An 11,339-nucleotide genomic window follows, 5' to 3' on the forward strand; every position below is an offset into this window, starting at 1 on the left:
ACAGGCACGCAGGCAGGCAGGGTTAGGTTAGGTTAATTTAGGTTAGGTTAGGTTAGGCAGGCAGGCAGGCAGGCAGGCAGGCAGGCAGGCAGGCACGCAGGCAGGCAGGCAGGCAGGCAGGCAGGGTTATGTTAGGTTAGGTAAGGTTAGGTTAGGTTAGGTAGGTAGGCAGGCAGGCAGGCAGGCAGGCAGGCAGGCAGGCAGGCACGCAGGCACGCAGGCAAGCAGGCAGGCAGGCAGGGTTAGGGTAGGTTAGGTTAGATTAGGTAGGCAGGCAGGCAGGCAGGCAGTTAGGCAGGCAGGCAGGCAGGGTTAGGTTAGGTTAGGTTAGGTAGGTAGGCAGGCAGGCAGGCAGGCACGCACGCAGGCACGCAGGCAGGCAGGCTGGCAGGGTTAGGTTAGGTTAGGTTAGGTTAGGTTAGGTAAGGTTAGGTTAGGTTAGGGTGGGTTAGGTTAGGTTAGGTAGGTAGGTAGGCAGGCAGGCAGGCAGGCAGGCAGGCACGCAGGCACGCAGGCAGGCACGAAGGCATACACGCAGGCAGGCACGCAGGCAGGCAGGCAGGCAGGCAGGCTAGGTTAGGTTAGGTTAGGTTAGGTTAGGTAGGGTTAGGTTAGGTTAGGTTAGGTTAGGTTAGGTTAGGTTAGGTAAGGTTAGGTAGCCAGGCAGGCAGGCAGGCAGGCAGGCAGGAAGCAGGCAGGCAGGCAGGGTTAGGTTAGGTTAGGTTAGGTTAGGTAGGTAGGCAGGCAGGCAGGCAGGCAGGGTTAGGTTAGGTTAGGTTAGGTTAGGTAGGCAGACAGGCAGGCAGGCAGGTAGGCAGGCAGGCAGGCAGGTTTAGGTTAGATTAGGTTAGGTTAGGTTAGGTTAGGTTAGGTTAGGTTAGGTTAGGTTAGGTAGGTAGGTAGGCAGGCAGGCAGGCAGGCAGGCTAGGTTAGGTTATGTTAGGTTAGGTTAGGTTAGGTAAGGTTAGGTTAGGTTAGGTTAGGTTAGGTTAGGTAAGGTTAGGTTAGGTTAGGTTAGGTTAGGTTAGGTTAGGTAGGCAGGCAGGCAGGCAGGCAGGCAGGCAGGCAGGAAGCAGGCAGGCAGGCAGGCAGGCTAGGTTAGGTTAGGTTAGGTTAGGTTAGGGTTTAGGTTAGGTTAGGTAAGGTTAGGTAAGGTTAGGTTAGGTTAGGTTAGGTTAGGTTAGGTTAGGTAGGCAGGCAGGCAGGCAGGCAGGCAGGCAGGAAGCAGGCAGGCAGGCAGGCAGGGTTAGGTTAGGTTAGGTTAGGTTAGGTTAGGTTAGGTTAGGTAGGCAGGCAGGCAGGCGGGCAGGCGGGCGGGCGGGCGGGCGGACAGGCGGGCAGGCACGCAGGCAGGCAGGCAGGCAGGCAGGCAAGGTGGTAAGGTAAGGTAAGGTAAGGTTAGGTTAGGTTAGGTTAGGTTAGGTTAGGTTAGGTTAGGTTAGGTAGGTAGGCAGGCAGGCAGGAAGGCACGCACGCAGGCACGCAGGCAGGCAGGCTGGCAGGGTTAGGTTAGGTTAGGTTAGGTTAGGTTAGGTTAGGTTAGGTTAGGTAAGGTTAGGTTAGTTAACGTTAGGTTAGGTAAGGTAGGTAGGTAGGCAGGCAGGCAGGCAGGCAGGCAGGCAGGCAGGCACGCAGGCAGGCACGCAGGCATACACGCAGGCAGGCACGCAGGCAGGCAGGCAGCAGACAGGCTAGGTTAGGTTAGGTTAGGTTAGGTTAGGTTAGGTAAGGTTAGGTTAGGTTAGGTTAGGTTAGGTTAGGTTAGGTTAGGTTAGGCAGGCAGGCCGGCAGGCAGAGTAAGGTTAGGTTAGGTAAGGTTAGGCAGGCAGGCAGTCAGGCACGCAGGCAGGCAGGCAGGCAGGCAGGCAGGGTTAGGTTAGGTTAGGTTGGGTTTGGTTAGGTTAGGCAGGCAGGCAGGCAGGCAGGCAGGCACGCAGGCACGCAGGCAGGCAGGCAGGCAGGCAGGGTTAGGTTAGGTTAGGTTAGGTTAGTTTAGGTTAGGTTAGGCAGGCAGGCAGGCCGGCAGGCACGCAGGCAGGCAGGCAGGCAGGCAGGAAGGCAGGGTTAGGTTAGGTTAGGTTAGGTTAGGTAGGTAGGCAGGCAGGCAGGTAGGCAGGCAGGCAGACACTCAGGCATGCAGGCAGGCAGGCAGGGTTAGGTTAGGTTAGGTTAGGTTAGGTTAGTTTAGGCAGGCAGGCAGGCAGGCAGGCAGGCAGGCGGGCAGGCGGGCAGGCGGGCAGGCAGGCAGGCGAGCAGGTGGGCAGGCGGGCAGGCAGGCAGGCAGGCAGGCGGGCAGGCGGGCGGGCAGGCAGGCGGGTAGGCAGGCAGGCAGGCAGGCAGGCGGGCGGGCAGGCAGGCGGGCAGGCGGGCAGGTGGGCAGGCAGGCCAGCAGGCAGGCAGGCAGGCGGGCAGGCGGGCAGGCGGGCGCGCGTTCGGGCAGGCGGGCAGGCAGGCATGCAGGCAGGCAGGCAGGCAGGCAGGCAAGGTAAGGTAAGGTAAGGTAAGGTTAGGTAAGGTTAGGTTAGGTTACGTTAGGTGAGGTTAGGTTAGGTTTGGTAAGGTTAGGTTAGGTAGGTAGGTAGGCAGGCAGGCAGGCAGGCAGGCAGGCAGGCAGGCTAGGTTAGGTTAGGTTAGGTTAGGTAAGGTTAGATTAGGTTAGTTAGGTTAGGTTAGGTTAGGTTAGGTAAGGTTAGGTTAGGTTATGTTAGGTTAGGTTAGGTTAGGTAGGCAGGCAGGCAGGCAGGAAGCAGGCAGGCAGGCAGGCAGGGTAGGTTAGGTTAGGTTAGGTTAGGTAGGCAGGCAGGCAGGCAGGCTGGCAGGCAGGCAGGCAGGCAGGTGGGCAAGCGGGCGGGCGGGCGGGCGGGCAGGCAGGCACGCAGGCAGGCAGGCAGGCAGGCAGGGTTTGGTTAGGTTAGGTTAGGTTAGGTTAGATTAGGTTAGGTTAGGTTAGGTTAGGTTAGGTTAGGTAGGCAGGCAGGCAGACAGGCAGGCAGGAAGCAAGGTAGGCAGGCAGGGTTAGGTTAGGTTAGGTTAGGTAGGTAGGTAGGCAGGCAGGCAGGCAGGCAGGCAGGCAGGCTAGGTTAGGTTAGGTTAGGTTAGGTTAGGTTAGGTTAGGTAAGATTAGGTTAGGTTAGGTTAGGTTCGGTTAGGTAGGCAGGCAGGCAGGCGGGCAGGCGGGCAGGCGGGCGGGCGGGCGGGCGGGCGGGCGGGCAGGCGGCCAGGCACGCAGGCAGGCTGGCAGGCAGGCAGGCAGGGTTAGGTTAGGTTAGGTTAATTTAGGTTAGGTTAGGTTAGGCAGGCAGGCAGGCAGGCAGGCACGCAGGCAGGCAGGCAGGCAGGCAGGGTTATGTTAGGTTAGGTTAGGTTAGGTTAGGTTAGGTTAGGTTAGGTTAGGTAGGTAGGCAGGCAGGCAGGCAGGCAGGCACGCAGGCACGGAGGCAGGCAGGCAGGCAGGCAGGCAGGGTTAGGTTAGGTTAGGTTAGATTAGGTAGGCAGGCAGGCAGGCAGGTAGGCAGGCAGGCAGGCAGGGTTAGGTTAGGTTAGGTTAGGTTAGGTTAGGTTAGGTTAGGTTAGGTTAGGTTAGGTAGGCAGGCAGGCAGGCAGGCAGGAAGCAGGCAGGCAGGCAGGTAGGGTTAGGTTAGGTTAGGTTAGGTTAGGTTAGGTAGGCAGGCAGGCAGGCGGGCAGGCGGGCGGGCGGGCGGGCAGGCGGGCAGGCACGCCGGCAGGCTGGCAGGCAGGCAGGCAGGCAAGGTGGTAAGGTAAGGTAAGGTAAGGTTAGGTTAGGTTTGGTTAGGTTAGGTTAGGTTAGGTTAGGTTAGGTAGGTAGGCAGGCAGGCAGGCAGGCACGCACGCAGGCACGCAGGCAGGCAGGCTGGCAGGGTTAGGTTAGGTTAGGTTAGGTTACGTTAGGTTACGTTAGGTTAGGTTAGGTAAGGTTAGGTTAGGTTAGTTAACGTTAGGTTAGGTTAGGTAGGTAGGTAGGCAGGCAGGCAGGCAGGCAGACAGGCAGGCACGCAGGCAGGCACGCAGGCATACACGCAGGCAGGCACGCAGGCAGGCAGGCAGCAGGCAGGCTAGGTTAGGTTAGGTTAGGTTAGGCAGGCAGGCAGTCAGGCATGCAGGCAGGCAGGCAGGCAGGGTTAGGTTAGGTTAGGTTAGGTTGGGTTTGGTTAGGTTAGGCAGGCAGGCAGGCAGGCAGGCACGCAGGCACGCAGGCAGGCAGGCAGGCAGGCAGGCAGGGTTAGGTTAGGTTAGGTTAGGTTAGTTTAGGTTAGGTTAGGCAGGCAGGCAGGCCGGCCGGCACGCAGGCAGGCAGGCAGGCAGGGTTAGGTTAGGTTAGGTTAGGTTAGGTAGGTAGGCAGGTAGGCAGGTAGGCAGGCAGGCAGACACTCAGGCATGCAGGCAGGCAGGCAGGGTTAGGTTAGGTTAGGCTAGGTTAGTTTAGGCAGGCAGGCAGGCAGGCAGGCGGGCAGGCGGGCAGGCGGGCAGGCGGGCAGGCAGGCAGGCGACCAGGCGGGCAGGCGGGCAGGCAGGCAGGCAGGCAGGCAGGCGGGCAGGCGGGCAGGCAGGCAGGCGGGTAGGCAGGCAGGCAGGCAGGGAGGCGGGCGGGCAGGCAGGCGGGCAGGCGGGCAGGTGGGCAGGCAGGCCAGCAGGCAGGCAGGCAGGCGGGCAGGAGGGCAGGCGGGCGGGCAGGCGGGCAGGCAGGCATGCAGGCAGGCAGGCAGGCAGGCAAGGTAAGGTAAGGTTAGGTAAGGTTAGGTTAGGTTAGGTTAGGTTAGGTTAGGTTAGGTTAGGTAAGGTTATGTTAGGTTAGGTTAGGTAGGTAGGTAGGCAGGCCGGCAGGCAGGCAGGCAGGCTAGGTTAGGTTAGGTTAGGTTATGTTAGGTTAGGTTAGGTTAGGTAGGCAGGCAGGCAGGCAGGAAGCAGGCAGGCAGGCAGGCAGGCAGGGTAGGTTAGGTTAGGTTAGGTTAGGTTAGGTTAGGTAGGCAGGCAGGCAGGCAGGCAGGCAGGCAGGCAGGCGGGCAAGCGGGCGGGCGGGCGGGCGGGCAGGCAGGCACGCAGGCAGGCAGGCAGGCAGGCAGGCAGGCAGGCAGGGTTAGGTTAGGTTAGGTTAGGTTAGATTAGGTTAGGTTAGGTTAGGTTAGGTTAGGTTAGGTTAGGTTAGGTAGGCAGGCAGGCAGACAGGCAGGCAGGAAGCAGGCAGGCAGGCAGGCAGGGTTAGGTTAGGTTAGGTTAGGTAGCAAGGTAGGCAGGCAGGCAGGCAGGCAGGCAGGCAGGCAGGCTAGGTTAGGTTAGGTTAGGTTAGGTTAGGTTAGGTTAGGTTAGGTAAGGTTAGGTTAGGTTAGGTTAGGTTAGGTTAGGTAGGCAGGCAGGCAGGGTTAGGTTAGGTTAGGTTAGGTTAGGTTAGGTTAGGTTAGGTAGGCAGGCAGGCAGGCGGGCAGGTGGGCAGGCGGGCGGGCAGGCGGCCAGGCACGCAGGCAGGCTGGCAGGCAGGCAGGCAGGGTTAGGTTAGGTTAGGTTAATTTAGGTTAGGTTAGGTTAGGCAGGCAGGCAGGCAGGCAGGCAGGCACGCAGGCAGGCAGGCAGGCAGGCAGGCAGGCAGGGTTATGTTAGGTTAGGTTATGTTAGGTTAGGTTAGGTTAGGTAGGTAGGCAGGCAGGCAGGCACGCAGGCACGGAGGCAGGCAGGCAGGCAGGCAGGGTTAGGTTAGGTTAGGTTAGATTAGGTAGGCAGGCAGGCAGGCAGGTAGGCAGGCAGGCAGGCAGGGTTAGGTTAGGTTAGGTTAGGTTAGGTTAGGTAGGTAGGCAGGCAGGCAGGCAGGCACGCACGCAAGCACGCAGGCAGGCAGGCTGGCAGGGTTAGGTTATGTTAAGTTAGGTTAGGTTAGCTAAGGTTAGGTTAGGTTAGGTTAGGTTAGGTAGGTAGGTAGGCAGGCAGGCAGGCAGGCAGGCACGCAGGCAGGCACGCAGGCATACACGCAGGCAGGCACGCAGGCAGGCAGGCAGGCAGGCAGGCTAGGTTAGGTTAGGTTAGGTAAGGTTAGGTTAGGTTAGGTTAGGTTAGGTTAGGTGAGGTAATGTTAGGTAGGCAGGCAGGCAGGCAGGCAGGCAGGAAGCAGGCAGGCAGGCAGGCAGGCAGGGTTAGGTTAGGTTAGGTTAGGTTAGGTTAGGTAGGTAGGCATGCAGGCAGGCAGGCAGGCAGGCAGGGTTAGGTTAGGTTAGGTTAGGTTAGGTAGGCAGGCAGGCAGGTAGGCAGGTAGGCAGGCAGGCAGGCAGGGTTAGGTTAGGTTAGGTTAGGTTAGGTTAGGTTAGGTTAGGTTAGGTAGGTAGGCAGGCAGGCAGGCACGCACGCAGGCACGCAGGCAGGCAGGTTGGCAGGGTTAGGTTAGGTTAGGTTAGGTTAGGTTAGGCTAGGTTAGGTTAGGTTAGGTAAGTAGGTAGGCAGGCAGGTAGGCAGGCAGGCAGGCACACAGGCACGCAGGCAGGCACGCAGGGTTAGGTTAGTATAGGTTAATTTAGGTTAGGTTAGGTTAGGTTAGGCAGGCAAGCAGGCAGGCAGGCACGCAGGCAGGCAGGCAGGCAGGCAGGCAGGGTTATGTTAGGTTAGGTTAGGTTAGGTTAGGAAGGTAGGCAGGCAGGCAGGCAGGCAGGCACGCAGGCACGCAGGCAGGCAGGCAGGCAGGCAGGCAGGGTTAGGTTAGGTTAGGTTAGATTAGGTAGGCAGGCAGGTAGGCAGGGTTAGGTTAGGTTAGGTTAGGTTAGGTTAGGTTAGGTTAGGTTAGGTAGGTAGGCAGGCAGGCAGGCACGCACGCAGGCACGCAGGCAGGCAGGCTGGCAGGGTTAGGTTAGGTTAGGTTAGGTTAGGTTAGGTAAGGTTAGGTTAGGTTAGGTTAGGTTAGGTTAGGTTAGGTGGGTAGGTAGGCAGGCAGGCAGGCAGGCAGGCAGGCACGCAGGCAGGCACGCAGGCATACACGCAGGCAGGCACGCAGGCATACATACATAACCAGTACTAACTCGCCCAAATGTTGATCCTTCTTCAGGCAGGCAGGCAGGCTAGGTTAGGTTAGGTTAGGTTAGGTTAGGTTAGGTTAGGTTAGGTAAGGTTAGGTTAGGTTAGGTTAGGTTAGGTTAGGTTAGGTAGGCAGGCAGGCAGGCAGGAAGCAGGCAGGCAGGCAGGCAGGGTTAGGTTAGGTTAGGTTAGGTTAGGTTAGGTTAGGTAGGTAGGTAGGCAGGCAGGCAGGCAGGCAGGCAGGCAGGCAGGTAGGCAGGCAGGCACGCACGCAGGCACGCAGGCAGGCAGGTTGGCAGGGTTAGGTTAGGTTAGGTTAGGTTAGGTTAGGTAAGGTTAGGTTAGGTTAGGTTAGGTTAGGTTAGGTTAGGTTAGGTTAGGTTAGGTTAGGTTAGGTTAGGTAGGTAGGTAGGCAGGCAGGCAGGCAGGCAGGCAGGCACGCAGGCAGGCAGGCAGGCAGGCAGGCTAGGTTAGGTTAGGTTAGGTTAGGTTAGGTAAGGTTAGGTTAGGTAAGGTTAGGTTAGGTTAGGTTAGGTTAGGTTAGGTTAGGTTAGGTTAGGTAGACAGGCAGGCAGGCAGGCAGGCAGGCAGGCAGGCAGGCAGGCGGGCAGGCGGGCAGGCGAGCAGGCGGGCGGGCAGGCGGGCAGACAGGCAGGCAGGCTGGCTGGCAGGCAGGCAGGCAAGGTAAGGTAAGGTTAGGTTAGGTTAGGTTAGGCGGGCAGGCAGGCAGGCAGGCAGGCAGGGTTAGGTTAGGTTAGGTTAGGTTAGGTTAGGTAAGGTTAGCTTAGGCTAGGTTAGGTTAGGTTAGGTACGTAGGCAGGCAGGCAGGCAGGCAGGCACGCAGGCAGGCAGGCAGGCAGGCAGGCAGCCAGGCAGGAAGGGTTAGGTTAGGTTAGGTTAGGTTAGGTTAGGTTAGGGAGGCAGGCAGGCAGGCAGGCAGGCACGCAGGCAGGCAGGCACGCAGGCAGGCAGGCTAGGTTAGGTTACGTTAGGTTAGGTTAGGTTAGTTTAGGTTAGGTTAGGTAAGGTTTGGTTAGGTTAGGTTAGGTTAGGTTAGGTAAAGTTAGGTTAGGTTAGGTTAGGTTAGGTTAGGTTAGGTTAGGTTAGGTTAGGTTAGGCAGGCAGGCAAGCAGGCAGGCAGGCAGGCAGGCAGGCAAGGTAAGGTAAGGTAAGGTAAGGTACGGTAAGGTTAGGTTAGGTTAGGTTAGGTTAGGTTAGGTTAGGTTAGGTTAGGTGAGGCAGGCAGGCAGGCAGCCAGGCAGGGAGGCAGGCAGGCACGCAGGCAGGCAGGCAGGCAGGCAGGCAGGCAGGTAGAGAGGTTAGGTTAGGTTAGGTTAGGTAGGTAGGCAGGCAGGTAGGCAGGCAGGCAGGCACACAGGCACGCAGGCAGGCAGGCAGGCAGGCAGGGTTAGGTTAGGTTAGGTTAGGTTAGGTTAGGTTAGGCAGGCAGGCAGGCAGGCAGGCAGGCAGGGTTAGGTTAGGTTAGGTTAGGTTAGGTTAGGTAGGTAGGCAGGCAGGCAGGCAGGCAGGCAGGCAGGCAGGCAGGCACGCAGGCACGCAGGCAGGCAGGCAGGGTTAGGTTAGGTTAGGTTAGGTTAGGTAGGCAGGCAGGCAGGCAGGCAGGTAGGCAGGCAGGAAGGCAGGGTTAGGTTAGGTTAGGTTAGGTTAGGTAGGTAGGCAGGCAGGCAGGCAGGCACGCACGCAGGCACGCAGGCAGGCAGGCTGGCAGGGTTAGGTTAGGTTAGGTTAGGTTAGGTTAGGTAAGGTTAGGTTAGGTTAGTTAACGTTAGGTTAGGTTAGGTTAGGTAGGTAGCTAGGCAGGCAGGCAGGCAGGCAGGCAGGCACGCAGGCAGGCACGCAGGCATACACGCAGGCCGGCACGCAGGCAGGCAGACAGCAGGCAGGCTAGGTTAGGTTAGGTTAGGTTAGGTTAGGTAAGATTAGGTTAGGTTAGGTTAGGTTAGGTTTGGTTAGGTTAGGCAGGCAGGCTGGTAGGCAGGCAGGGTAAGGTTAGGTTAGGTTAGGTTAGGTTAGGCAGGCAGGCAGGCACGCAGGCAGGCAGGCAGGCAGGCAGGCAGGCACGCAGGCAGGCAGGCAGGCAGGCAGGCAGGCAGGCAGGGTTAGGTTAGGTTAGGTTAGGTTAGGTTAGGTTAGGTAGGTAGGCAGGCAGGCAGGCAGGCAGGCACGCAGGCACGCAGGCAGGCAGGCAGGCAGGGTTAGGTTAGTTTAGGTTAGGTTAGGCAGGCAGGCAGGCAGGCAGGCAGGTAGGCAGGGTTAGGTTAGGTTAGGTTAGGTTAGGTTAGGTAGGTAGGCAGGCAGGCAGGTAGGCAGGCAGGCAGGCACTCAGGCACGCAGGCAGGCAGGCAGGGTTAGGTTAGGTAGGTTAGGTTAGGTTAGTTTAGGCAGGCAGGCAGGCAGGCAGGCAGGCAGGCAGGCGGGCAGGCGGGCAGGCAGGCAGGCGAGCAGGCGGGCAGGCGGGCAGGCAGGCAGGCAGGCAGGCGGGCAGGCGGGCAGGCAGGCAGGCGGGTAGGCAGGCAGGCAGGCAGGCAGGCAGGCAGGCAGGCAGGCGGGCGGGCAGGCAGGCGGGCAGGCGCGCAGGTGGGCAGGCAGGCCAGCAGGCAGGCAGGCAGGCGGGCAGGCGGGCAGGTTGGCATGCGGGCAGGCGGGCGGGCGGGCAGGCGGACGGGCAGGCGGGCAGGCAGGCATGCAGGCAGGCAGGCAGGCAGGCAAGGTAAGGTAAGGTAAGGTAAGGTTAGGTAAGGTTAGGTTAGGTTAGGTTAGGTAGGTAGGTAGGTAGGCAGGCAGGCAGGCAGGCAGGCAGGCAGGCTAGGTTAGGTTAGGTTAGGTTAGGTTAGGTAAGGTAAGGTTAGGTTAGGTTAGTTAGGTTAGGTTAGGTAAGGTTAGGTTAGGTTATGTTAGGTTAGGTTAGGTTAGGTAGGCAGGCAGGCAGGCAGGAAGCTTGCCACCTTTCTTGAAGATTGAAGCTTGAAGATTGCCACCTTTCCATTAAAATTGTACAATTTTAGTATAACAGGCCTATCACGCGACTGTTTCTTTTTGCCAAGCCTATGTATTCTTTCAACTGACGAAACCATGACGCCAAGTTTGTCAGAAAAAATATTTTTTACAACATGCTGCTCGATGTCCTCACGCGTTTCGTTTTCACTCTCGGGGACATCAAATACAATAATATTATTCCGCCGTGCCCGGTCTTCCAAATCAATTAGTCGCTGCTGTTGATGCTCTGTTCGTTTAACGTCTTCAACTGTTCTTTCTAAAATTTCCACCCGAGCACATTGATTCATAATTTTAGTGAGGCTTTCTTCCAAATTGGCAACCCTGTTGTCTATTTGATTTTGCTTTTCCAAAATTTGTTCCAGCAATTCTTCCACAGTTGGACCAGGGTTCGTTTCTACGTCCCCAGCAAGCAAGACCTTCAGGTCCAACCACCACATGCTCAAAATCTCAAGACACTCCGCAGGGAACAGCAGCACCAACAGACAAAGGCAATTTGACCGCAATCGTGATACGGGAGAGTAACAACCAACCTGCAAAACAAGCCATGCGTCGTCATGCGACATTGCCGCTTTCGTGCTGCCGCTCCCACTGAAGGTAGCTGGTTGAGGTGCTGGTTTTATATGCCCGCTGCCCGCTGCCGATGTCACTCCTGCTTGACGGTCCGATTGGCTCATCCAGGTGACGTCCACCGCTGCTGTACTGGGCACCGCATTGCTGACGATAAGCGGCAGAATCAACAAAACAAGCCATGCGTGGTCATGCGACATTGCCGCTGTCATGCTGCCGCTCCCACATAGCTGCGGTGCTGTTTTTTAGATGCAAAGCATCTCTTAATCGACCTTCCGTCGTCCGGCGTCCGCACCTCTCCCCCTACACTATAAAGAAAAAAAAAGAAATAGTTAGCAGCGCCCGGTTTCGATCCCACGACTCTCTGGCAGCAACGGCAGGTACGTGGCGCTTTTCCCACTGCGCTACAAAACCGGGACAGGAGCAAGTGCTACGAACGTACCTTATGTCCTTGACTCATTCAAACTACGTCAAGAAACTACTAATACAACGAAGGCACGCGAAGCTGAACGCCAGCGGAAAGGACGAGCTGAAAACTTTAGAGGAGGATGTTGAATTTCCCGTGGGAAAGCTGTGGCGGGAAGCGCCACGCGCCTTGCAGCTCACCCACAGAAGAGGACAGAGAGGGCGGGCAGCGGGGTAGGAGCGTGAGCACGCAATAAAGAAAGACTAGAACTAGGAGGTGTTCGATCAGGTAACGCCGGTGTCGGTCTCTTCGCTCTCTCTACATTTCTCTGACTCTACAT

This window comes from Haemaphysalis longicornis, unplaced genomic scaffold, assembly GCF_048455015.1.
Source record: "Haemaphysalis longicornis isolate Haplotype H1 unplaced genomic scaffold, Haemaphysalis longicornis Haplotype H1 scaffold_9, whole genome shotgun sequence".
Lineage (NCBI taxonomy): Eukaryota > Metazoa > Arthropoda > Arachnida > Ixodida > Ixodidae > Haemaphysalis > Haemaphysalis longicornis.